The following is a 27,759-nucleotide window of genomic DNA, read 5'->3' as shown; positions in this document are numbered from 1 at the left end:
AAAGGGAAAGGGAAAGGGAAAGGGAAAGGGAAAGGGAAAGGGAAAGGGAAAGGGAAAGGGAAAGGGAAAGGGAAAGGGAAAGGGAAAGGGAAAGGGAAAGGAATCCTTCCTTCAATAAGCCCAAAATGTAGACAGAGTATATTAAGGAACCTGAAATACCTACATCCTTAATATGCTGCTACAAAATGAAAGGTAACCTTTGCTTCTCTAATGCAGAACAGGTCAGTACAGTGGCACATAGAGTACATGGCAGTGGACCCGTTATATCAGTGAGTCAGAAAGGATTATGAATTTTAAAATATCGGCTTTTAGGCAGCCAAGACTGTGAAGGTCTGGAGAAGTTTAAATATAAAGCTGCCAGTATCTGGGAACTTAACAAATTACCTCATAGTTATTATTATGCTATGAACAAGTACTTGCAATATTACAGTCCTCTAAATCTTACCTTTTTCTTATGCAAGAAAGATATATTGTCATTGTTTTTCCACTCTTCTCCAGATCAGTCTTTATTTTTTTTTCTGTAATATTTTTTTCTATAATAAATAATACAATAAAAAGTTATAACAATTTCTAAGCAATAAATAGGTTGCATTTATCATACATTATTCCTGGGAATATGTCCAGCACAATAAGAAAGATATTGCACAGAGTATTGGATTTAGAACTGTCCCATAAGCCTCACTGTGAACATTGCCTCTTATTTCAGCAGGGCAGGGTTGCAGCAAAGTACAACTCCAATGCAACTTTCTTCATTTGTCAACAATTCTTTTTCTCCTTTAACTTTTTTTTTCTTCAGAAAGTTATACTGCTTGTGTGTAGTAACTACAGAGGGCAGTAGCTCTCTAAACCTTCTTGTGCAGGTGCAAAGCAGAAATCCAAGACTTATTTAAATTCCAGACAGCAAATTCAGTTAAGCCTGCTTCCTAATAAATCAAAAAGCAAACCAATGCACTGTTAGGTTTTCAAGTTAGTAGTGGCTGTGAAAACCAATAGGTCTTCTGGGATTTCACCTTGAAAATTTAAGCCCAGAATCTAGATTTAACATTCTTAATGTACAACAAAATATATAGGTATGAAATAACTGGAGACGTGAAAAATAATGTTATTGTTGTATCACCTAATATGGGGTTTTGGCTCTCTTTCTTTGAAAGATTGGTCTCTCCAGCTTTTAATAATGTACTTTCTGATTATCAGTTTCCAATTTTTTAGCAATGATGTAATAGCTAGGATAAGCTGACTGAAGGATTTCTTTGTGATTCTCACTAGCTACCATTGAACCTTTTTGCTCCCCATTACCATCACACATAGTTATGGGTAACTAATGAACACTTGCCTTTCTCTGTGGTACTCTCAGTACTCTCCTTTTGAGCACGCATATTGCACAGGCCAAGAAGACAAGAATTTAAAAAAGCACCTTCACAACCACATTCAACACAACTTATCTGACCCAAATGGCCACATAAGCCCTCCTTTGACCATACATCATGGGAGCCAGCAATACCCTGACAGCATTTTGAGTGCAATAACTTCTAGGTGACCAGTACTAGGGATGGGTGAGTGCAGCAGGCTCCTTCCCACAGGATTTGGTTGAATGCACAGTAGTGTTACAGCATTTCCGCACCCCCCCCCCCCCCCCCCCCGCAAAATCACTGATATAATGAAAGGCTAAGAAGTCACAACTGACATATTTTTTCCACTTAATGTATTAGCTAGACCAAGTCTGAAGCACATGATGCAATGAAAGATTAGCCATCAGCCTTCAGAGGATCTGAAGAAGAGCTAAGTATGCAAACACTAGAAGATGATTAATGAAATTATTCCCTCATTTTTGAAATATAAATCAACTCTTATTATGTGTTGTGACAGCTACTTATTGTAGTTACATGAAGGGATGGGCTGTGATGCACTGACCATATCTTTAGCCTCAGTAATGCAACTGCAAATCCCACTAAAAGGGTGACTTTGTAAGTGCCAAAGGACAGATTTTGGCCCTTAACTTGCTATAAAATATTTTTTCCTAGTATTGTTGTTGTTACGGGAAAGAAATTGGGCAAAGAACCTTTGGAAGGAAAGTGTCTTGAAATGGCCAAGAATGTAACACCAAAGAATATAAAGAAAACAAATTATCAAGATGAAAATAAACTAATGAAGAAAACATTGTTTATAACAGCAAACTAAACAGAGGAAAGATGCTTTAAAAAATCCCTTTTCACAATCAATAAGATGACTGCATGTGTACAACAAAAGCTCTATTTTTTTCCCTGTTTAAAATACCTCCTTTCATCACAAGAGATCCATTATTTTTTTACTCATTGTTTCCTGCTCACCCCTGCACTTAAGATCCTAGTTTCATGTGATGGTAAAGCAAAATCAAGAATCACTTAGTAGCAACAACTGGAGTGAATCATTGACTTTAGGAACCTCTTCATGTATACATACAAAAGGTATATAAAAATAATGGACGGTGAAGCAGAGTGACAATGAAATAAGTCGTTGGAAAATATACAGAAGAGTGAATCCAATAGCACTGGAATCAACAGGAATCTTTCCATTTACTTTAGTGGGCATTGAATTAGGCCATTACAGAGCATAAAAAAGACACATGGATAGGGTAGCTACCATTGTCAAAGTTTCCAGATGAATGTTTTCCACGTTCATGAACATATGAAAATACAATACTTTCCAGTAGGTGCACAAAGGAGTTCATTATGACTTAACGTCAGAGAGGATGTTATGCCGTAATTTTATTCTACTGAAAACAGATCCATTGTTTTCTTTAAATGCTGCTGTGTTTAAAAAAAATTGCAAGAGCATTTTCATTTTTCTTCTTTCTTTCAGTCTTCAAGTTTCTGTGCACCGGTTATTATCTAGACTCTGCATACAGCCTTTGCCAGGAACCTTCCACATCACAATTCCAATCTGTGGTACAGGTGAAGATTTAACAGCATCACTCAGTAAGAAAGGCTTACAGCATGCTGTAATGCAAGATTATTATTTACAGTTCTTCCTTTAAACAGATACTGCTGGACTGTGTATCACTTGGGAATTTTGAGGGATGTAGTGTGACTATCAGAGAAATCCTTTCTATGTAACACAGATAAACAATAAAACATAGAATGGTTTACTATATGCAAAATTATTTCCATACATTGGACATATTGGTGATAAAGAGTTTTCCAAATAATTCCAGAAGTGTCAATATCTGACTGTTGAGTAACATGCCCTGGGGCTGCAATGATCTTATTTAAGCTCACAAAAGAATAACAGTCACAAAACCTCCAAGGATGACCCAAGGGACTGTGGGGAGTGTTGTGTGTGATTCACTGGAGAGGCAGAGCTCCATCTCTGAGTCATTCCTGAACTTACATACTCAGACTGATGCCAAAAGGGAGGTCTTTCTGAAAAAATGAAAATACTAGACCCACATATTTCTACAGATTCAGCCAGTTCATTACTTCCTCAGACCAATGCTATATAAAAAATGTCCTTATGCAGCAGCTTCCAATTTCACCTTGAAACAGCTTTATTCCAGTGAAGAATGCAGTGATTTCTGTTTGTAAAAAATGCTTTTGCATTTCTAGCATTTAAGTATTCTATACAAAATTACAAGTACAAGATGCTTGTTTGTAATTTTAACTAACTGAAGACAGAACAACCAGGAAAAAGTTTTGGTGGTTGACTCTGCAAATGCCAATTAAGGGGCAAGAGAATAAAATTCTTGTTATCCAATATATTTTTTTCTTTTCTTTCTTTCTTCTTTCTTTTTTTTTTTTTTTTCCTATATCATCTATAGGAATGATAGCAGAGCAGCAGAGCAGTCTGAGAAACCACAATTTATGTAATTGTTCATTCTCCTCTGGCCTTATGGTTCTCATTGCCTTCACTGGGCACTGTTTGATTATTCCAATGGCATTAATTACTAAAGAAAATGGAAGGAAATATTATGGATCTTAGAATCAGCAAAAAAGGTAGCAGAATCTGCTTGAAATAGATTGAACCTGACAGGTACTTATTCTTCAAAAACAACTTTTATAAAAACTACTATAACTCCTCGGGATGTAGGGTATTCCTATGTTTCTGCTAATCAGTTGTTGGAGAAAGAAACAAATAATTTGTATTTTAAAGTATGTCTGTCTCAATTTAGGTATTTGGAAGACTCTGGCATGCCCAATGTAGACTTAAAATGTTAACTGATACTCGAAGTACATGAAGGGGTAGGTGGAGCAGGAAATTTCTTTAGATGTGACTTGATGAAGGTTAATGATCCCCCAATTATGTATGTGCTTTCTTAGATGATAAAATAGCAGCATCTCCCTTTGCCTCACTGGCAGATTTGTTTTTTTCAGCATAAAGCCTATTGTTTAGAGAGACACGAACTCTAGACAAGGTTGCTTCACACAGAAAAATAAGTCAGAGGTTTAATAAAGTAGGCTTTTCCTATGTTTTAGTACTTAAAATAACAATGCCACTGTGACTTGAAACCCAACTAATTCTTATCACTTTCTGAACATAAAGAACAATATCACTTCAATCAATGAATCAAAAGGTGAGATGACCTTAATCTAAACATTTAAGGAACAATTTAATGAAGTGATACATGTGGAGAAAAGGAAGAAGGCAAGGAATACACTTGTTGGAAACTTCACTTTTCTGATGATGTTTTCTGATGTTTAGTTGTGTTATCTTTTTAAAGTGTCATTGCTTTTTTTAAAATCTATTTTTAAGAAATATGGAATCATTCCACAGACACAACTGAGCGCTGCCTGCTGTTATGGGTTACAGTGCCATTGAAGTTTAAGCAGGGCTGTTGTGCTTTCAATTCCCCCTACATTTTTTTTTTTTCCAACGGATTGAAATGTGACCAAATAGCAGCAAGACTGTGAATTGAAAAGATAATTCTCACGTGACACTATTCTTAGTGCTTTGGGGAAAACACACACATACAAACCCTTGTGTCTGATTCAAGATGTGGAAAAAAAAAAAAGAAAAGACAAATTTATGAGAAATATTTCTGAAATTGAAAACATACTAAAAAACTCTCCTATGTATTTGTTTTGTTTAGACTAATTAAGACTTCTGCTTTATGTTACCACAATAGACGTTGAACATTTGTAATGTATTTACTGAGGTTAAAGGAATTATGGGATGAATTTGTATCTATTATACCATTATCCTTAAGCAACAATATTTTAGTAATCAGTTGGAATTTATTTTTATAAGTCAATAAGGTGACTTGGCAGTCCCCCTAGATTTTACATCCTCAATAAACTTTATAATACAGAATGCTAATAAATTTTATCAGGAAAAAAAATCAAAAAATATTTTTTCTTGAAATGTTCTATTACTATAAATGCATAGCTGGATTAAATAAAGATGTAAACAAAAGAATTTATGGATTGGCTGGATTCTATAGCTTGTACAGGTTCTCTCATATCTGTGTAACGTGTTATGCTAATGGTTGTCTTTATCATGAACTGAAAAATGGGCAGTTCTTTAAAGAAAATCTGTCCGAAGAGTCAAAACTAAGTTAAATAACCTAACACTAAGGTTACAGGGATTTGCTTCTGTTGTTGCAGCCTCCCTAGCATACACATACACATCCCCCTCTCACACACACACACAGAACAAACATTCACTTCCCTTATTAAAACATGATGGTGGAACTAGCTCTTACTAACACAATATTTTTCCATGTCCTACTCACTAAGTCTAAATTACATTAGAGTCAAGCTTCAACTACATTGTCTCCTCTTCCAAAGAGAATTTTTTCAATATATATCTTTTGAGTTTCTCTAGCAATATGAAGGGCTATGAAAGCTTATAGTTAAAAAAGCTATTTTAGATCTTTAAAAAATCCTTGGGTCTAGTTTCTTCTATTCAGCTTTTGTATTGTACATTGTTAACTTTTCCTGAAGCGTGAAGACCAGAAAGTATCAGCAGTCTTTCCTTAATATTACATTATACAGAATAGCATAATATCAAGACACCAGTAAAACTCAAGACATGGTGCATGATTTTGGCGATTCATACTCTGTTAATTTAAGAAGTTAGTTCTTACAGCCGTTCCATACCACAGGTTTTGGCCAAGGTTATGGACCCTTTAACAGAGAAAGCAGAATGGGAGGTCTATCCCAATGGCAGAGATCCCCAGTGTTTCTTGTTTATAGCCCAACATATTAACTGTCATTTAAAATCGACTGCTTCAATTTACATCAACATGCAGAGCTATGAATTGGAGTAGCTGAGGAGCTGCTACAGAGCTCATTCAGTTTTATTTGCAATGGGACCTCTAATCTCCAGGAGATTAACAGGGCAACAGCTAGGAGGGGTGTTTCTGAAATCTCTCCTAGGCTTCAGAGGTGATGGATCAGCACAGAATGAGGATCCATGTTGATGCTCCAAGCTGCAAGAGAGAAAGCTAAGCCTGTGTTCAGCCCCATTGAGCATGCTGAGCAAACAGTAGGCCTAAACTAGCTATCAAGAAGGAAACCTCTGCCTCCTCAGATCCTGGGCATCTAGATTATCCTGCTGAGGTAGAGACAATGCATTCTCTTGAGGAGGTTCTAGGACATGCTCAATTATAGAATCAGAGAATGGTTTGGATTGGAAGGAACCTTAAAGATCATCTAATTCTGCCCCCCCTGCCATGGGCAGGGACACCTTCCACTACACCAGGTTGCTCAAAGCCCCATCCAACCTAGTCTTGAACACTTCTGGGGATGGAGCATCCACAATTTCACTGGGCAACCTGGTTCTGTGCCTCACCACCCTCTGAGTAAAGAATTTCTTCCAAATATCTGATCTAAATCTATGCTCTTTTAGTTTAAAACCATTACTCCTTGTCCTATCATGACACTCACAGAATCACAGAATCACAGAATCATCTGGGTTGGAAGAGACCTCCAAGATCATCTAGTCCAACCTCGGACCTAACACTAACAAGTCCTCCACTAAACCATATCACTAAGCTCTACATCTAACCAAGAGTCTCTATCCTGCTTTCTTGTAGGCCCCCTTTAGGTACTGGAAGACCACTATAATAGGTCTCCCTGAAGCCTTCTCCAGGCTGAACAACCCTAACTCCCTCAGCCTGTCTTCACAGGAGAGATGCTCGAGCCCTTTGATCATCTTCATGGCCCTCCTCTGGACTCGCCCTAATACATCCTCATCCTTCCTATACTAGGGGCCCCAGAGCCGAATGTAGGGCTCCAGGTGGGGTCTTATGAAAGCAGAGTGGAGGGGGAGAATCACCTCCCTCGCTCTGCTGGCCATGTTTCTTTTGTTGCAGCACAGTATACAGTTGGCTTTCTGGGCTGCAAACACACATTGCCAGCTCATGTTGAGCTTCTCATCAGGGCTGCTCTCAAAACATTCTTCACCCAGTCTGTATTTGTGGATGGGATTGTCCCAGCCCAGGTGCAGGACCGTGCACTTGGCCTTGTGAACCTCATGAGGTTCACACAGGCCCATCTCTCAAGCGTGTCCAGGTCCCTCTGGATTGCATGCCTTCCCTCCAATGTGTCAACTGCACAACACAGCTTGATGTCATAAACAAACTTTCTGAGGATGCACTCAATTCCACTGTCCACGTCACCAAAAAATATGTTAAACAGCAGCAGTCCCAATACTGACCCCTGAGGAACACCACTTGTTACTAGTCTCCACCTGGACATTGAGTCACAACTCTTTGAGTGTGACCATCCCACCAATTCCTTAATCACCATCAAATTCATGTCACTCCAGTTTAGAGACAAGGATATCATGAGAGACAGTGTCAAATGATTTGCACAAGTCCACGGAGATGATGTCAGTTGCTCTTCCCCTATCCACAAATGCTGTAACCCCATTGTAGAAGGCCACCAGATTTGTCAGGCATGATCTGCCCTTTGTGAAGCCATGTTGGCTGTCACTAATCACCTCATTTTGCATATGCTTTAGCATAGTTTCCAGAAGGATTGCTCCATGATCTTGTTGGGCACAAAGGTGAGACTGACTAGCCTGTAGTTCCCTGGCTTTTCCTTTTTTTTTTTTTCATTTTTAAAAATGGGGGCTATATTTCCCCTCTTCTAGCCAGTGGGAACTTCACTAGACTGCTACAACTTCTCAGATAAGATGGTTAGTGGCTTAGCAACTTCATCTACCAGTTCCCTCAGGACCCATAGATGTGTCTCATTAGGTCCCATGGACTTGTTCAACTTTAGGTTCCTTAGCTGGTCTCGAACCAGAATTTCTGCTACAGTGGGTGGTCCATCATTCTTCCAGTCCCCTTCAGGGGCTTGGGCTATGTGGCTGGAGCTCTTGCAGGTGAAGACAGAGGCAAAAAAGTCATTGAGTACCTCAGCCTTCTCCACAGTCTGGGTAAACAGGTCTCCCATTTCCTTTCCTAGACTTCCCTCTATAGAAGCCTTTCTTGTTACCCCTGACATCCCTGGCCAAATTTAATTCTAATAGGGCTTTAATTTTTAATTATTATATGGCCAAAGTTCCTGTAGTTGTAAGAGCACTGCTACAGAAAAAACAGATACATCCTCCAGATGACAGAGGCCATGCACATGTCTGTTATAAGGCAGTATCTTAACTCCATAGCTACAAAGATGGTTACGAGATGATGAATGAATAAACAAGGGTAAATAAAAACTGAATCAAACCATACTTTCTGGCAACTCATTTCAGTGAAAATGGCAAAAATAGCAGGAGAATGACCAGGTTCTAAGAAGTAAATGTTTTGGAGTTCAGGTCATTTTGAGTATTTTCAATGCTCAACCTTTTTTGAGTATCAGAAACAAGTTTTCTCTTTTGCCCCAGTTCGTAACGAACTCATGAAACTTCTTTTGTCCTTATTTCTTCACACTATGAAACTCTGACAAACATAGCTGAGATGTGAACTGAGCATCAGGAAATATGTATTCCACTCCAAATATTCAAAAACTGGCTGAAGGATGCAGGTGGTTACATCACATGCATAATGCATGAATCAGCAGTTGATCTTACATGCCAAACAAACTTCTCACTAAAAAAGAGATTCAGATATTTTACCCCAAGCCTATGACAGGAGAAATTAAAATTATGTTTCCTAAAATACTGCCAGAGGCTGGTAGAACTGACATGTACCTAGTGAAATGCTTGTCATTGAGTGAATTGAATGTTCGGTGCCATTCATGAAGTTATTAAGCTCAGAGAGCTTTTTAAGATGGTAGGTATAAGCGAACTCAGGTAGAAATCACACAGGCTGACTGGAAAATGAAATTACCTGGAATAACCACTAAACCAGGGTTGCTTTGGGTTTTATATGTTTCAAGTTCATAAACTTCAGTGTATAAATTTCAGTTAGTTAACTTTTTATCCTGCAACAAACAGAATTTAAAAATAGCTTTATAAGGACAATAGATGCATCAACATGATATGCGTGTTAAACTAAAACTGGATTGTTTTAATTAGCAGTTCTGAAGTTGCAGAGACTTGTAAGAACTACCACTACTTAGAATTGACAATGAAGTTGTGGGAGGAACTTCAAGAAACATGAAGATGAGAGAAGAAAGCTTTGTCAGTACTGCTAAAGTGCCATAAGGAACTCAGATGGAACAATACCACTGACAAGAAGATATGCAAAAAAGTTTTTTTCGGGGCTCCAGGCCATAGGTTGCAGTCATTTGAAAATGATCTATTTCAGGAGTCACAAGGTTCAGTTAAAGTGTTCTCAAACTTCAGAGAAGGGCAATAAAAATCCATAACTGAAAATAAAGCCTAAACTCAAAATAAAAATCCCACATGCTTTTAGCTTATAAGTATTAGAGTGGTCTTCAGCACTATGTTTAGTTGGGCTGCACAGAACCCCATTGAATTGGAAATAGATTCTTTGAAAGAGAGCTTCTTAAAGGTGTCTACTGTGACAGACCTAGAGTGGCCAATAACAGGAAGTAGACCATCCCATGCAAATATATTTTGGAGAAATATTTGTCCTGCAGCCCACTGTGACTGTGAGAACTATTTAAAGATGAATTAGGAACAACTGCATATACCAGGAACAACTGAGAGGGTTGTCAGGCACTGGGACAGGCTCCCCAGGGTCATAGTCACGGCACCAAGCCTGTCAGAGTTTAAGAAGTATTTGGACTGTGCACTTAGTCACATGGTCTGAATTTTTGGGTAGACAAGTGTGGTGCCAGGAGCTGGACTCAATGATCCTTGCAGGTCCCTTCCAACTCAGGATATTTTATGATTCTATGATTCTATGAAATTACTAGCTGGAACACAGGGTTACCTTCATATATGGCTTTTTATCAATATCCAGTCTACTCAGAGACACTGAGAATTCAACCTTAAAATTAAAACCAAGAATAAAACTTAATTCAAAACAAAATAATGAAAAAGTAAACCTGAGTGCACTAGATGTTTAAGCAAAATAAACAACCATCTTTAATGAAAAGGGAGGTATAAAAAACTGTCGACAAGTCTGAGGATGACACCAAATTGAGGGGAGCAGTACATGCCTATGACAGGGCTTCCATTTGGAGGGACCTAAGCAGGTGGATGTAGTGGGCTAGCAGGAATCTTATGGAATACAGCATAACAAGTAGCTTTAGAGAAGTGATTTTCTACCTTTTCTTGGCGCTCATTAGATGACGCCTAGAGTCCTGTGCCCACTTGTGCCCAGTTTTGGGGCCCATAGTACAAGAAAGAAAATGATAAACTGGAACAAGCTCAAAAGAGGGTCACGAAGGCAATTGAATAATGGAGCACTTGCCCCATGGTGAGAAGCTGTGGACATTGGGTTGGTTTAGCCTGGAGATGAGCAGGCGTTGGGCAGACCTCACCGCAACCATCCAGTATCTGTAATGAAGCTGTAAAGAAGATAGAACCAAGCTCTGTCATGGGACAGTGAAGCATGGCAGGAGTTCAAGAGATACTGGACATAAACTGAAATTAAAAAAAAAAAAAAAAAAAAAAGAAGAACAAAAGAAAAAAAAAGAGTCAAACTGGATATAAATAAAAGCTTCTTCCCTGTGGCAATAGTCAAGTAGCAGAATAAGTTGCACAAAATGTTGTGCACTCTATCTTCAGGGGTTTCAAGATCTAAGTGGATAAAGCCCTGAGCAGCTGGTTGTGACCTCATAGCTGAGCCTAATTTGAGCAGGACCTGAGACCTCCTAAGGTTCTGTCCAACACAAATTTTCCTTTAATCATTCTGTAAGTATATGAAATAAATTGAATGTGTTTTGTGAGGAGCCTGGTTGAGAGCATTTTGTCACCACAGGAATGGGTAGCTTTCCTTATTCTTGACAGAGGGATAAAGAATTGACTTGAGCATCCCTATTCAGATTATTTATGGGTGAACACAGTGCTAATCATGTGCTTGTGTTTTGTGAGTGGCTCAATTAAATTGAGAACTAAACCAAAATGAAATTTGAGGTTAAAGAATGGTTATTTCTCTCCCTGCACTACACAATCAGCCAACCACTGTCTCTGCATGTTGTGGTGTCTCTCATAATAAAGCTCTGTAGAGCACAGTTTGCTGTGGCATAACAAATGGAGACATCCCAGACTACAAAAATCTGCAGTGGGTGCTACTGGCACTGAGGGAAAGAGAGAGATTTAGACCTAGCTCTTTTCCTCTCAAGAGTCTGACAACTGAAGAACATGACAGCCTTTCCATTAAAAGCAGCAGTGTCTTGAGGACATATATCCTGCTCTCTCTAAAACTCTTTCACAGGAAGACTGCCAAAGTATTTTGCAGCAAGCAGGACAGGCAATAGCACCCTCAGTAGTTGAAAACAATCTGTCTCACCCTGTGTATGTTACAGCAGGCACAAAAGATGCCCAGATACAGGTGGAAAATATGGCAACATTTCTAGTTTTTTTGCAGAAGCAATGTAATCAATGTTCATACATTGCAAACGTAAGAATTCTTTACATCTGTTTTTAATACTAATGAAGAATATGCTTGGTAGGGACCCATTAACCAAACTGAGCTTTGCTCCTGAGATTTGTTTGGTGCTAGCAACAGGACTGGCAAAATCATCACTAGCAAAACAGAGCTAGAGACATGAGAGAGGAAGGCTTGATACTTCATCATTGCCACAAGCTAATCATTTCTCTCTGAAAATCCAGATTAACAACTTTGATTCAAGAAAGATGAATGTCCACAACAGAGAATGTAAATATGAACTATGGGAAGTCTTTTCAGTTAAGCTGGAAAGACTGCAGCCAAGATATTTCTCACTTAACCTTCACCAAGAAAAAGGTCAGAAAAGGCCAAAGTGTTTAAGCAGAGCACAGAATGGAAGAGAGCAAAACTTCCTATGCAAAAGATTAAGCTCACATTCTTTCAACTTTTATTAAAACTATTCTACATCACTCTACACTTTCATTTAAAACAGCTTCCTGACAGCATAGAATGCAAGGTCTTGAAGTAAGAAAACCAGAAGATAAAAGCATAAATGGAAAACAGTTTGTGTACTGTATACAAAATGGGTAAGAATATGAATGATACATGAGAAACAGAAAAAGAGAAATAATACCTACAGCCTTTGCAAATTACATAACATGTATGCCCAAGGCAATCTTCCATCTCATGTACTTCCACGTACTTGTACTGTAAGATGAACAGTTCCCAGGGCATATGTGGCTTTAACCATAGTAGAAAACTTTTGTTTTACTTCTAAGTAAAAATAAGCTTCCTTGCTTCTAAGGAAATATAAATACCCTTCCAGCACAAAAAAAAAAAAAAAAAAAAGTCTGAAATTAAGGTCTCTAGCTATGAGAAAACAGCTTAGTTCCTCTTTGATACACCATCAGCCCCCCAAGTCCATTACAGCAACTAAAAGGTAGATATTGCACAGTAAAATATGATACATGATAAATGCCTTAGAAGCGTTTGATTAAGAATCAGTTGTGCTCAGGATTTCTCCAGGATTTCTCCTGGAGGAAGAGATAAGTATACCTCCAAGCAAACTCAAATGTGGATAGATCAATACATATGTGCAGGAACCATGCTGACACACCACTGAGAGAAGGAGAATGGATTTTCTTTCCATCCCCCACTTGCCAAATCTGATTTATGATCCTTAGGAAAATCTATCAGCCATGATTCAGACTCCTATTTTGTCTATTTCAGAAGTTGCCTATCCACTCAGATTCATTGGCAATGCCTGTATCTATAGACTCACAATGGAAATTTATTGCCCACCTGAATTTTCATCCTCCACTGTACAGTAATATTGTTTCTATTAAGTCTAGATGCCAATGATTCACGATGAAGCAGGGAAAAGAGCTTCTTCTAACAATGAGTGGCCCATGCAGGGCTTTGAAGATAAGGACAGAGACATGGGTTCCTCCTTTCATGCCAGATGTGACTCAGCAAGGTGCCTGGAAGACTGGGGTGAGGCATTCTTGGAGATGTGCACTGCCCTGTGTTAGGCTCTCATCCAAACTGATGGCAAGAGTTTTTCTAAAGATGAATTGTTTGACAGTAAGGTACGACACACAGACCCATAAATACATGCATTAAAGAGATCAATTCCAAACTGAAAAGCTCAACACATTCTTCTATTGCAGGCAATAGAAAAGTGGCATTTCTGGCAGCCGTAGGTAGCTGAACACTAAAAAAAAAAAAAAAAAAAAAAAAAAAAAAAAAAAAAAAGAGTGAATAGTTCAAATAGCTACCAGATTCAACACACTGGTGCTCCAAATGTTTGCATCTCTTTTCCACTACTGTGTTAACACTGGTGTCCCAGTTAATGTTTTGGTATAGAGCAGTATTAGTACAATCAGTGTAGAACACGAATCACTGTTGGTCATTATCTGAACTTTCTCTGATCAAAGGGCAAATGTACCTGCAGCAAATTCAAAACAATAATCAAGGTTTCTTGTATGTCACACAAAAAGAGAAATGCATAATACATGCATAGTCTTCTCACACTGCTTATGTTGTAGCATCTGCCAGAAGGAGTGGTGGATTCTCCAGGCTTATATACAAGACCCTGACATTGTCAAAATGAGTAATGTCATGATATGGTTGCACAACATCCACAACAGCATGAACCTCAGTTCTAGCTAGCCATGCCCTTCTTTCACCCAGCTTTTTCAGCCTATGCTGGCAACTATCTTCTACCAAAAAAGGTTCACAAGATTTGATGGTCATCTTTCTATGTGAAAGGTACCCACGGTACCCAAGACCAGAACAACTAAGATCCAATGGTTCTATGTCGAGGTGGAGGCTGGTGATGAGTGGTGTCCCTCAGGGGTCTGTCTTGGGACTGGTATTGTTTAATATCTTTGTTAACAATGTAGACAGTGGGATTGAGTGCACCCTCAGCAAGTTTGCAGATGACACCAAGCTGAGTCGTGCAGCTGACACAACAGAGGAACGGATGCCGTCCAAAGGGACCTAGACAAGCTAGAAAGGTGGGCCCATGTGAACCTAATGAGGTTCAACAAGCCTAACTGCAAAGTGGGTCAGGGCAATCCCAGACACAAACACAGACTGAGAGAAGAACTCACTGAGAGCAGCCCTGCAGTGAAGAACTTGGGGGTTCTGGTGGATGAAATCCTTGACATGAGCCAGCAGTGCACGCTTGCAGCCCAGAAGGCCAACTGCATCCTGGGTTACATCAACAGAGGAGTGACCAGCAGGTGGAGGGAGGTGATTGTCCCCCTCTGCTCTGCCCTTTTGAGGCTGCGCTTGGAGTGCTGCATCCAAATCTGGGGCCCCCAGCACAAGAAGGATGTGGGGCTGTTAGAGCAGGTCCAGAGTAGGGCCACAAGGATGATCAGAGGGCTAGAGCACCTCTCCTATGAAGAAAAGTTGAGAGAGCTGTGGATGTTCAGCCTGAAGATGAGAAGGCTCTGGGCAAACCTCATTGCAGCTTTTCAATACTTAAAGGGGGCTTATTAAAAAAAAAAAAAAAGATGGAGAGCAACTTTTTGCTCAGTCAAATAGTGACAGGACAAAGGGGAGTGGTTTTAAACTAAAAGAGGAGAGATTTAGATTAGATGTTAGAAGGAAGTTCTTCACTGACAGGGTGGTGAGGCACTGGAACTGGTTGCCCAGAGAAGTTGTGGATGCTCCATCCAAAGTTATAGCATCCACCTATAACAACACCATCCAAAGTTTTGGAAGGTATGCAAGGCCAGGTTGGAGGGGGATTTGAGAAACCTGGTCTAGTAGAAGATGTCCCTACCCATGGCAGGGGGGTTGGAACTAGATGATCTTTAAGGTCCCTTACAACCCAAGACATACTATTATCCTATGAAATAGGTCTGTGTTACTTGTTATGACCTATTTTTTGAGATATGGTTATACTGCATCTCAAACCATTCATAAGTTGCTAAAGAGCAAAAAAAGACTTGCATTTGTAGAAAGGAAAAATTTGCAGAGAAACTTAGTGAGAGAGAAAAACAGAAAGTGAACTGCATAAGATCACTTTTGCATAAGATGCAAAAGACCTAGAAAAAATGATGTATCTCTTTCAACACCTCTGTGATGACATTTTGTCCTATGTTGAACTGTTTGTTATTCTTCTGAGGAGCCTGGTGATCCCTGACTACGTGTCCTTCAGCCTCTCTTCATTTTACCCTTCCTTACTTCAGAGGATCCATGCCTTAGAGGAATTCTCCATACCAAGAAGATCAAAAAAACCTAACTCAGCAGCCTTTTGAGCTTGGGAGTTAAGTCTGCAGAGCAGCAGAGCACAGGAAACCTTCCTCTGTGAGTCTATATGCCAGCAATGGACTGAAGTTTACAGTGAGATAAGAAATGCCGACCTTCTACTGATATAGAGATAAAAGAAACTACTGGAATGCCTGACAGATAAACTTGGGTTAGCTTCAGAACAGTTTTATTGGTCTAACTATGGTAATGGTCTCCCTAAATCCTATTCAATGGTGGCCAAACAGATAATGTTACAGCCTCAGTTCATAAATTGGCTCTAGATGTAAGATAGATCATAACAATCCAAGGTAAATTCATATGTGTTTTATTAGGGACACATTCAGGAATTCAGGTGTTAGAGCTATTCTTTTCAATAACATAGTGGGGAATGACACAAAGGGAATCTTTGCTAAAAATTAGTACAAAGGTTGACTTATTACATACATCCTTACTTCTAGAAAGTTACCAAAACCCAAATATTATACTAAAATCTACTATCATTGGTGTTTCTGCAGTCTTTGGAAAAAGCAATAGTTAAAAGATGCTTATTATTTACAGTATGTTTTCTTTATTATTGCACTACTGTTCTCTAATTTGTGACTGGCATGCCCTGAGGCAACCAAGCCAGTGGGTGGTAATGCTCAAAAGATTTAGCATAGCTAAATCCAGAAACATGGGTACTGGACTTTTAAAGATTTTCGTTGTCTTTCCCCCATTCTTTGTCCAACATCATACCTATGTAAGACCATCTGTTATTCCTCAGTGTACCTTTAGAGCTTGCAGGCCCCAGCAACACCTCAGATCCCCCTAAACTTCATCTGTCCCACAGCCTTTGGACATTCTTTCAAGAAACGAGAGTGGGTGGTTTTCTAAACATTCTTCTGTAACTTAAATATTTTAGAAAGAAAAGGTTATGCATTTTTCTTTTCAGCATAGCCCAGTACAGAAGCTGATGACACTTTAGATGAGTACTGTGTTCCATTTCTCTGGTCTGTATCTCAATAACTTTTAATCTAAAATGAGTATCCTCGTCTCTTCAAGTGAAGCATGGTTCCTCCTGTTCAAATGAGAGACACGCTTCATACCTTCTTCTGTGGAAAGTGTAGGAGACACCTTAAAGAGATATGTAGGAATTACATTCCAGCTATTCAAATACAGACAATGTTCATCCATGGCATCACTCATCTGTGGGCCAACCAAGAAACTCAAGATGATACCAAGTTCCTCCAGCCTAAGCTCCTTAGCAGTCCTGGTAGAATAAGTGGGTAAGCTTCAACCCCTACATGTGCTACTGAAAGAGGCAAATGCCTTTGAAGGTTTCTAAAAGGAAATATTGTCTGCCTAACTGAAATGCCTGAAGGCCTTCAGAGGGACTCTCTTCACTGATCAGAGAGAGTACATGCCTATAGGTAGCTGCTTTGTAAGTATTTATTTTTCTGAGGCACCTCAAATACCTTGGCTAGGAAGACTGGATCCCACCCTCATCATCTCAGTCATGTTTTTAAAGAGCATCTAAGCAGGTACTAACATTTATTTTCCCTTTTCTCCCCTACACTTCTTATTCATTTCTCTCCAAAGCTTATCTGTATATTTAAAATATCAGAAACAGCAACCAGTGTCTTTCCAGATTCTAAGTCACACTGCAGCAATTCTCTCTGTAAAAATGGATATGCTTTCATTAAAAGCATACACATTTAGCCTTTTGCTCATCACACCATTAGCATGATTTCATGTCTATTATCACACACTCTCCTGTAGTCATACAGTGTTCCAGGCTGCAGGGTGAGGAGTCACCAGGTAGATGAGTGATTTTACAGCTCACACCCTCTACAGGGTTGTTCACATTTCTCCCCCTCAGTACAAGCCACCAGCTCCAACCTCTTCCCTTGCACCAGCTCGGATGTTGAGCCATCTGCCCACTTGCTGAGTTGAATCAGCTCACCAAACTGGCAGAAAAAGCAACTTCCCACTGCTCCAGTGAGCTCATCCAGCACACCAGGAGGCGAGTCAAGAGCCAGACCTGGCACAAGGGAGGAGATGGGAACACACAGCTGGAGGCAGAGGATGGGAGGATCAAGGATGGCTTTCTCCAGGGCTGCAAGCAGAGTCAAGGAACCTCGCCCTCAATAAAAACTTTTTACCAAAATGGGAATTATCAGACAAATGATCAGAAATTCCAAGGGGGAGCTGATTACAGTAAACCTCAGGTATTTTTTTTTCTTCTTTTTAATTGCCAGGCACAATATACACAAATCCATCTTATTCACAAAGTCTGCATGCATTTACACAGCCAGATTTGGGATTTCCGTTAGTTTCCTCCATGTTTTTGGAGCTTCATGCATGTATGTCAGCTTCCTCAGCAACAGTGAGGATTAGGTTTAAAAAAACCAGAAAGGATAGATCTGAACTTCTCACGTAATATCTTGACTCTAACACTTGACGCTTTACAAAGGAGGCTAAGTATCACAAGACTACTGATAAAAGTCAGGAGACTTGGCAGTTCTGCAGACATTTATGGGCTTGGTAACACATTTTTCTCTTTTTAAGTGAAAACAGACAAAACAGTGCACATGTTAGAATAATGAACATCTTGGCACATTGCAATTACAATACTGGAACAGACCACTGTTCTGTTTTTATGGACACTTTAGAGAAAAACAATCCCTATTTTCAGCTCCCTGTTACATTTATTCTCCAGAAATCTTGTGCCAAAGTTTTCCCCATTTTCTCTGTGGGCTTTCCAGACAGACTTCACCTCCTGTGAAGCACCACAAAAATACAGCTGCTGTGGAGCAGCTCCTCTCCTTGCTAAGATGTGTTAGAGTCACATCATAGAGAAACGGCAATGTCATTGACATTCAGAAAGACAACATCAGGAGAGATTTTATTTAAAACATGAAATTATTGACTTTCAATGTTTTGCTTTCATTTAGAAACTCCATGAATTATTCTGTGGAAAATATAGCACTGATCTACAAAATAGCATGGAACCACATCTAGCAATCTTCCAGAATATAGCAGTGGTATTGTCACAGTAGCCTGTGATACATTTGGCGAAAATAAATAAATTAATTGAAGTTTCACCAATACTACCAAATCTGCAGAGAGCTATAAGATTACAAGATAGAATTCTAAGTTGTATTTTTTTTTTTTTTGCTTTTCTATAAAACAATTCAAAGACAAATTTTAAGAAAGTCCTGACAAAGTCTTGGGTAAAGAGATCAGCCATTACAGAAATGTTTCATTGTAACCAAATCACCATTGATGGTTAAGGCTAGGAAGACTGAGTGCCAAGGCTAATAGCGCACAAAGACTTACCAAAGCTTTTAAACAGATTCTGAAAGGGGAAATTAAAGTTCTGGGAAATAACTGATACCAAAACTGCCATGTGCACTCCATAAACCAAAAGATGAATTAAATATTACTTTTCTCAGAAAATAAAGGTCTTAAGGCACCAAAAATTAAAAAGGAATTCATCTCAACAGTTAGCAAAAACTTTTGAGCAGGAACAAGAAATACTAAGGCAAAGATTTTAGAGGCTCTCAAAAGGATTCTACTGACATACCTAAAATATGCTAAAATAATTCAGCTAGGATAAAAGGTGTCTGGTTTGGCAATTCATATACTACTGTGTTGCACTCTGAGGTAACGCTAGTGGAGGCCTTAAGGGTCTTTCCATTTTAGATTGTCCACTACAAGCTCCTGACAGCGTCTAACGTGCATTACTTGGCAGGAACAACAGAAGAGTGACTCTGATCGTACGGAAATGGTGAAGGTCGTGAAAGTCTAGATGAGAATTTGTGTTGCTGGAAAAAAAAAAAAAAAGAGGCAGGGGGTTGGGGTGGATATTAGGTTGCTGGTCCAGCTGTAAAGGCAAAGAATGGTGATTTAGAACTTGTTAAAGGGAGAAAAAGGCTGCCTTGCTGCCACTGCTGGGGCAGAGTGAAAGGGGATGATATCACCTCCCATCTCCTGCTGCTTTCCGTACATGTATGTAAATGTCCAATGCAGGGACAAGGTCCACAGGTAACTGCAGTGCAGGGACAGCTGCGACTCGATGGAATATTCACCATGTACATCCACCCTTAACACCCAGGTCTGTAGCGCTCTTACAGCAGCTCTACCTGTGGTGGAGGTGTTGGGAAAATGTAATATGGGAAAGACAGCTGCTGGGTGACATGCACATCACGTAGCTCTGTTGTGAGCTGTGCCTATTCAGTACCTTCTAATCTAACATCCTCAAAATCTCCTAAGACAGCAGTTAAAATTTAAACAGGCATTCTGAAAACACACTCGTGATCCCATTATCGGTATCGTTGATGGGATTACAATGAGGGTGGTAATGGTGGAAATTTTTTAGGAGAGGTCTAGTATCAACAGCAGGAGTGGCCACTAATTGGATTCTTTCTGTGTCACCACAGAGTTGTCACGGGACCCCGTCCTCTGTTGAACACTGCAGCTCTCAAGGCACTCAGAAAGGAGCTTTCTCAATTGTTATCACATCAGTCTGCCTTCCCACTCAAACACAAATCCCCCAAAGCCCTTTCTAAAGCTAAGAAAATCATGGAAGCCATGACTCCCATGACATCCGCCGCAAGTGTCCGGCCTCATCAGGATAAGAGTAAGTCCTGGCGTTACACAACACTCAAACTCCTGATCCTGCGTGAACAAACATAATATCGAGTGCAGTATGTAAGTTAAACAAAGCTAGATAATAAACTGCAAACTGTCAAAATAGTCTGCAATAAAGTGATCTCGGCAGAACAGAATTTTCAAATTGTTCACAATAATTTTTTCCATTGCTTTCTAACTTCCACTGAGCATGGGTTTTTTAACATCTTCCACATTTGGAAACACTGTCCCCAGCATCTCAACATTTTTAGTAAACTGCTCTTATCAGTTCCTGATGAGAGCTGTTACAGTAATTTTCACACTGATACTTGCCATCTCTAGGATACTTCAGGTTTCTAAAATGCATTTTTTCCCTAATGACCTCTTATTTAGCTTACTTTTTAAAGATGTATTTATATACCATTTGGAAATTTACCAAATAGTTTTTTTAAAAAAGGTAAGGTTACACCAATCATAATTATTTTTTCCTCTGAAAATAAGACAAAAAAATCAATGAAAAGCCAAGGAGATACGCCAAGCAGGAAAAATTGAAGTTGCATATTATGATGGAAAAAGCTCACCCACCTTGATTATAAAGTGTTAAGAAGAGGAAGCCCCTGACAAGTAATAAAGTGACACATAATTAAGACAATTCAGGGCAGAACACATTTTGACTGGAAAACATTTTCTCGGGCTCTGTCTCACTGTTTTGGAGCAATGAGAAGAAAAAAAAAAAAGTAGCACTTTGAAAACAGCCCTATGAAAACAATCAATATCCAACCTAGTCTTCGCTAGCTGTGAGTGGGGGGAAAATTTTGGTGGAAAAGAAACCCACTAGATTTTGTGTGGCGCAGATTCCCTCACATCACAAACACAGTTGATAGTACAGACATGCCTGGTATGTTCAGCATTCCCTATCAAGCAAAGATGAATTAGCTGCAACAAAAATGTATTACAGCTTTCATGCAGCAGTTTATGGATCTTTTTGTACCTCTGGAATTTCTAACCTTGAGCATATCATGGATCTACTAAGGTTGCACTGGTCTCAGATCTCTTCCTCAGATTATTTTTATCTCACTGTGAGGAACATCTCTGTGAGTTCTGAGCACTTTTACAGCTGCTAGGATGCTAATGGGAACTTCATGTGTGTACCCAGTACAAGTGCTCTCAGGGTAAAAAAAAAAAGCCAATGTCAAAGGAAGGTATGTAGAAGTCACCATAAATATGTCTTTGAATGTTTACCATCTGGAACAGTAGATTACATTTTGACAAGAAGCTGGACTACCCCGTGGGCATTGTCTTTTAAACAGCCCCATCATTATAAAGGAAGGAAAAACATGATTTGCTGTTCCTAGTTTCTCAGTAGGATTTTCTGGCAGTGCTAGAGAAACTTGTTTGTGTTTTTTTTTTCTTTCTTTTTTTTTTTTTTTTCTTCTCTCTAGTAAAACAATAACAAGACAGGCATGTGTCGTTAGCTAAGCAGTTTCTTGAAAAATACAGTTTTTATAGATGATCTGGTCTATGATCAGACAATGCCCATGGAGAGGGCTGTACCCAATCTAGGCTGTGACTGCAGCAGACTGAACATCTCACAGGGCTGCACATTGCTGCACCTTATCCTTCTTGGAAGAATAAATCTCTGTATGTTGGTTTTTTGGGCTTCTCACAGGACAGACTGGGAAAAGTGAAGAGGAGAAATCCAATATACATGGCATAAAAGGCATTAACACAGGCTCATAGTGTGTTTTTTTTTCTTTCTTTCTTTCTTTTTGGGGGAATGGGTGGGTGTTTTGTTTTTGTTTTGTTTTTCATTTTTAAGCTTGTAAAGAGTCCATCACTTTTCACAGTGAGAAAGAGTGGGCTGAGAGAAATATCAAAATGGTCAAATGTATTCACAAAAGTCTTGATCTGGTCATGCAGCCTTATTAGGGATTTGACTTATTTGAATTTGCTGTAGGTCACTTCTGAGGACACACTCTTACTGAAGGGTATGTTTGAAAATACATGCTAAGAACAACCCATAAAGGAGCCAAACAGCTTCCTCACCAAAAAAAAAAAAAAATTGGCTTGAGACAAAAATATATGTGCAACTTGAAACATGGTTTTATGGGCATCGTTATACAGTTGAATGCCAAAATCACAAAGCACCAGCTATAAATCCCCTTGCTCAGCCTACTACTAAACAGATCTTATTTCAGAACACATCATATACAGTATTATTTATAGAATATCTCACCTGTAAGTGGTGAGGATAGCGTTAGATTTCTTTCACAAGTAGGAGGCCAATAATTCATAAGCACCACAGGTATGTGAGAGTTAGTGTGAAGATCTGTTATAGTGCGAAAGAAACAAATCAGTTTGTTACTGTGCACAGGGAGACATATATACAGTAGATGATTTATTTTAAAAGGCAAATAACCCATCCTCTAATATTTCCATCTAGGTAATTTAGAGTAAAACAATGCCAATATCTTAATTCTCTGATAAGCTAATGTACTCTAATTACTGATAACGTTTCTGACTTCTCAGTTAGTTTGCTGGGCTTCCCCCCGCTGCAGACATCAATGAATTTAATAGTTAAATTAGAAGAAAATGATAGAAGAGTGCTTCCATAGCTAATTTGTAATTACATTTCTCCCCCTTTTCCTTCCCAAACATATTTTTTTCCTCACATTTAATTAACACTTCAGATCGCTTGTTTAGAATCTATAAATATAGTGAGACTTTAATGATCCATTATAGTGATGCTACTTAGTTTTCAATGACTTGTAAAACTTTCACAAACAGATCTGCAAATGAATTACATCCATCTGCTCTGCTGCAGCTGCAAGAGCAGCATTACATTGTAAACTGCCTTTTCCTACTTTCCTGGTTCTCTCTTAACTTTAATCCCATGTGTAAGCCAAGCCGTCTCCCTACCGATCATCAGAAGCCCAGCCAGGTCTCTGTAAAGCAGCCTTCAAACTTTACAGACCTCTCAAACGCACTCTCCAAACACTCTGCGTCGCCTCACAGCTGAGCCGCAGACAGGCTACGCTGCTCAAGCATCCTCGGCCAAACCTAAGAAACGCTCTGCCACGCTTTCTCTCCCCTCCCGACCACGCACTTTGCACGAACCTAGTGCAACACCCAGGCATTTCCAGCAGCAGAGCCAGCACCAAGGGCTGCATCCCTGCCGCTTGCCGTTTCCCGGAGCAGAGCTCGCAGCACGTGTGTGCGAGGCGGGGGAGCCGGCAGGACACACTGCTCCGGGAGAGATTTTCTAATCTACACCTCCACCAGCGTGACCTTAGCTGCGTTAAGAGTGTTAGCTCTGCGCGGACAGCCGAGCATCAGGCAGTGCTCGCTGTTATCTGTCAGCCGTACAATAGCAGCATTGATAAGGCAGCAGCAACTGGCTTTGACAAGTGTGCTGGGCTAGCATTCCTCTGAAAACCGGGAAGGAGAAAGAAAAAGAGAGAGACGAAAAAAAAAAAAAAAAGCAGGATGTGCCTTTTACTTTACCTGAACAAAGTGTGGGGCTTTATTTTTCCCTCTGAGCTGCTGGAAAGGATTCCTCCCTCTTCTCCCCCACAGCTAGGTAGTTCTTCTTTTGCTCGCAGCGCACACTTGGGGAAGACCACACAGCTCCAGCAAGGCTGCCTCTCTCCCCTAATCCCCACTCGAGTGTGATGACACACACTAACCCCAACCATCTGTTGAAACACGTCCTCAAGCACTCAGCACAGTGGTGTGTCAAGACGGGCTGCCCAATCCAATCGCTGGGGCTGGGTGGCTCTTAAGGAGCTGGAGGCAGAGACAAGGGCAGAAACTATAGGGCTGAGAACTCTTTAGCAAAGTAACCTGAGATTTTGAGAACGGGCTGCTATTGAAAAAAAGAGCAGAAGGGGGAGGTACTAGCGGGAAGGTAGAGGGAGTGGATTAGTCCGGTGGCCACTTCTCACAACTCCTTGTATTCCCAAGGGACCACTGGGACCCCCTCGCAGTGGGATGCACAGAAGCACAAGAGCAACACTATTTTTTTTTTTTTTTTTTATGGCGGGTCTATTGAGGGCAATCTCCTCCAAGGGACGCTTTTCTAAAAGAGATAAAAGACGCAGCCTGGGATCCTGATAAACTGCTAAGGCGGTTTGCACGGCGCTGTGACATCGGCAGCCCGGGATCCCCGCTCCTCGCCGTGCCGCGACTCCCCCGGGAGGCTGGAGGCAGCCCGGGGGGCGAGGAGCGAGAAGAAGGGGGGCGGGCTGTGGTCCGGAGGACAGACATTCATACTGCAGCGGGGATATCTGCAGATCCTTACCGCAAACCCTTGCTTCCCCGCACCCCGCGTAAATGAACGCGCTTCCAGGCGCGACCGCGCTGTTTCCGCGCCCGTCCCCCCCCCGCGCCCCCAGCACCCTGTTGCTTCCTCCAGCTGCTCCCCCTCGGGGTGCAGGCAGGAGTTGGAGGCCCTTCCCCGAGGGACTCCGCACCCCCGGTCCCCCCCAAGCCAGGGCTGGGGCCTGGGGGCAGCGCCTCGGCAGGTCTGGGTTGTCTCTGGGCTGTGCCTCAGTTTCCCTCAGCTCCAAAGCCAGCATTATCACACCTTCCTCCCTCTCGGGGACACTGCCAGGAAAAATACACTAATTTACAGAAGATGTCCAGGAAGGATAGATAAGCGACACAGAAAAGCTGCTAAGTGCCAAAGAAACAGTTCTTTCCTTTCCCCTCCCTGTAACCGGATAGCGCGGAAGAGAGACTTAAAATCTCAAGGGTTTTTACCTCATTACCAAGTGCCTGACTTGACACTTGCATTAAATCTACATTTCACATTATGACAGATGTTGTATTTTCTTTGAACTGAAAGGGAGGAACGTTTTGGCATTAGAAGTTACTCTAAAAGTGTTAACATCCAACTTGAAGGTTTGCAATCGTGAAAAGACACACTCTACCCAGCTATATGAAAGCCATATGAGAGCCTTGAAATGTTGATTTGGCTTACTTGTTCTTTAATACCTTACACAAGCCTGTTTCTGAATTGCTGGTGGATGCTTAATAAAAAGTGAGATTAAAGAGCCGTGCTTTGTGCCCAGCTAGTAGTTACCGGAGCAGAGCTGGGGAAGAAAGACGGAAAAGAAGAAACTATAGTCATGATTGCATTTGCTCAAATTCTTCCCAAAAGTGATTATGTGGTGTCTGTTTCAGCCTATTAAACTGAAACTGCTTTCACAGATGTTGGGTATTCACTCAAACACTCCTCCCTAATCTGCTAATTCCAGATAAATAAGCAGCTAAACAATATTTTCAACAGTAATATGTGGCGAAGAAGGGATGCAACTACTGTCCCTGGGGTATCATAAGACTCTTAACATTGCCAATTATTTCTTCAGGGCAAGTGTTTGGTTTGATTTTGTTTTATTCCAGCAGATTGTGGTCTGTAAATAGGCTGGATAACCTTACACGTTTGGAAATCCCTGGAGGCAATATTAACTAGTTTGCATCCCCTTTAACTGCACTTACCACTATTGTATCTGTAACTCTGCATTAAAAATGTATATCAGAGATGCAGAATATCAAAAAGCCAAAAGAATTGTGCCGCATCATCCCGTGTACTGCTCAGCAGTGCTGCTAACGTGCTGCTCAGCTCAGGACCGTTCTATTTGGTGAGAGGGGAAGCAAACTAAACAGAGTTAAGATCTAGGTACTTCTAACCAACATGAAAGATAGTTATGTGAAGTACAATTATGTTGTGTTGTGTGTATACCTACACAATCTTGTGTATTATATCTGTGTATAAATATACATAAACAAGATACTGAACATTCATACGATGTACAAGCCCAGCTCTGTTTTTTTTTTTTAATGCCTGTGTAAATCAGGCATGCCTCTGCTGATGTCTGTCAAGTCACAATAGTGTAAAATTGACATGGTTAAAAGGAGCCCTAATTGCGTGTTTTGTACACAGAAACACATGCATGCACACACTTATCTTCAAAGACTCTTCAACAACTTGAAATACAAACTTTCATCTCCAAAACCAAAGTTAGCAATAGCCCTCAAACATTGTGCATGATCATGTTTTCACATAAAAGCTACCGCTGATGCTGCAGGATAATTTAACCACTACTCATATGACTGCAGCCAGATTTAGTTTGCTGTGACAGTTTATAACAGACTTTTCCACTGCTTCTCCTCTATCCAGACTGCCATCTGCAAGCAGTTTAGATTTTAAAAGCTGAAAGGAAAGCTGCACTGGAGAACTGTACCTGAAATACTGTTAAAATAGTGCATTGCAGAAACACATTTTCAACTCAACTCTCGGACCTGTGATCTCCAACTAGGGTCAGACTGACCCAACACAGGTAAGACTTGTAATGAAGTGAATAATGCATTACTGCAAGTAACTGAGGACCACCCTAATATGCCATATTAATTTGAGTTAATTGCAATATCAAGAAATCATCAGTCCTGTTTTGTTCCCACAGTTAACATGTACCTTACTTACTAGTTTTAATTCGTTTCCATGGTAGCCAGCAGCTGTCTTTAAACCAGAGCACTGAGCTTCTCTCAGCTTGTCTGGACTAACCTCACCACCTTTACTCCAGCACAGATGGCCTTGGCAGTCTAGGTTTGTGTGTCTGCGCAGACATATGCAGACATTCACACATGTGCACTTCTGCTCAAGAACCTCATGTAACTCTGGCATTTCCAGCTCTTCAAAGTAATTAAAGGGGAATCTTTTTTTTTTTTTTTTTGATATGGTTCTTGCAGCAACCTCAATCTACCTCTGCTACCAATATGAATAAAATCTGCTTTTTTATTTCCTTGAATCATCTTAAGTCCACCCTGGATTCAATTAATTTTGAAATGTTTATATGGGAACTGGAAAGGCTCTAGAACATGTCTATAAATGCACAGAAAATCCCACGGTAAAATTGTAGCCTGAAATGTGCATATGCAGGGGCTCACATTGAACTTGGATAACATATTGGTCAGATATAATAAATATCCTCAGTGACAAAGAAAAAGTAAATTGGGAGTTACCAAAAAATGTTTCTCAAAAGATCCTGGCAAATGGCAGATTCAAAGAAACACAAAAAGACACCTTTTTTTTTTTTTCTTTTTCCACATAGAACATAGTTAATACTTGGAACTTCTTTCTGCAGGATGCAGAGGAGAAGAGTGTTCAAGTGTTCCAGTATTCAAGTGTTTACACAAATTCATGAAAAAAAATCTACTCACAGCAAAATATGGACATAGAACTTCTGGTACTGGGAATCCCTGAATTGCTTGGAGAGGATTCTGGACATGTAATTTTGTGCTTGCCTTGTTCTTATACTCTACCCCAAGCATCTACTACTTTCCAGTGCTGGAAGGTGTCAAGCCTATTACAGGCATGATTTAGAGTAGTACAGATGTTCATGCTTTCTTATAAGAATTTAGCCATTGGTATCTTTAGACCTCATCGTTGGGCAGTATAAGAGAAGTGAATTCCTTTGAAGAACTTCAGCCAATATTTT

General features: G+C 40.2%; 1 protein-coding gene and 1 long non-coding RNA gene across 6 annotated transcripts in view; one reads left to right on the top strand and one right to left on the bottom strand.

The window, feature by feature from the left end:
• Positions 1-24,097, bottom strand: part of SULF1 (sulfatase 1) — a 132,370-nt gene extending 108,273 nt beyond the window's left edge. For 2 of the 5 annotated variants that reach the window (XM_048076995.2, XM_066993070.1), the window contains exons 1-3: positions 23,765-24,097; positions 22,497-22,589; positions 446-533 (exon numbers count right to left, since the gene is read on the bottom strand). The gene's annotated coding sequence lies outside the window, so the exon portion shown is untranslated. The remainder of the gene's footprint in view (positions 1-445; positions 534-22,496; positions 22,590-23,764) is intronic. The other 3 variants (XM_066993066.1, XM_048076993.2, XM_066993067.1) reach the window with 2 other exon arrangements.
• A 2,365-nt stretch (positions 24,098-26,462) lies between these two features.
• The window catches only part of LOC106030666 (uncharacterized), a 39,798-nt gene continuing 38,501 nt past the window's right edge, over positions 26,463-27,759 (top strand). The window contains exon 1 of the long non-coding RNA XR_010829714.1: positions 26,463-26,601. This is a non-coding gene — a long non-coding RNA (uncharacterized lncRNA). The remainder of the gene's footprint in view (positions 26,602-27,759) is intronic.

This window comes from Anser cygnoides, chromosome 2 (genome assembly GCF_040182565.1).
Source record: "Anser cygnoides isolate HZ-2024a breed goose chromosome 2, Taihu_goose_T2T_genome, whole genome shotgun sequence".
Lineage (NCBI taxonomy): Eukaryota > Metazoa > Chordata > Aves > Anseriformes > Anatidae > Anser > Anser cygnoides.
The sequence above is the reverse complement of the archived record's forward strand: the minus strand, read 5'-3'. Positions and strand labels throughout refer to the sequence as shown.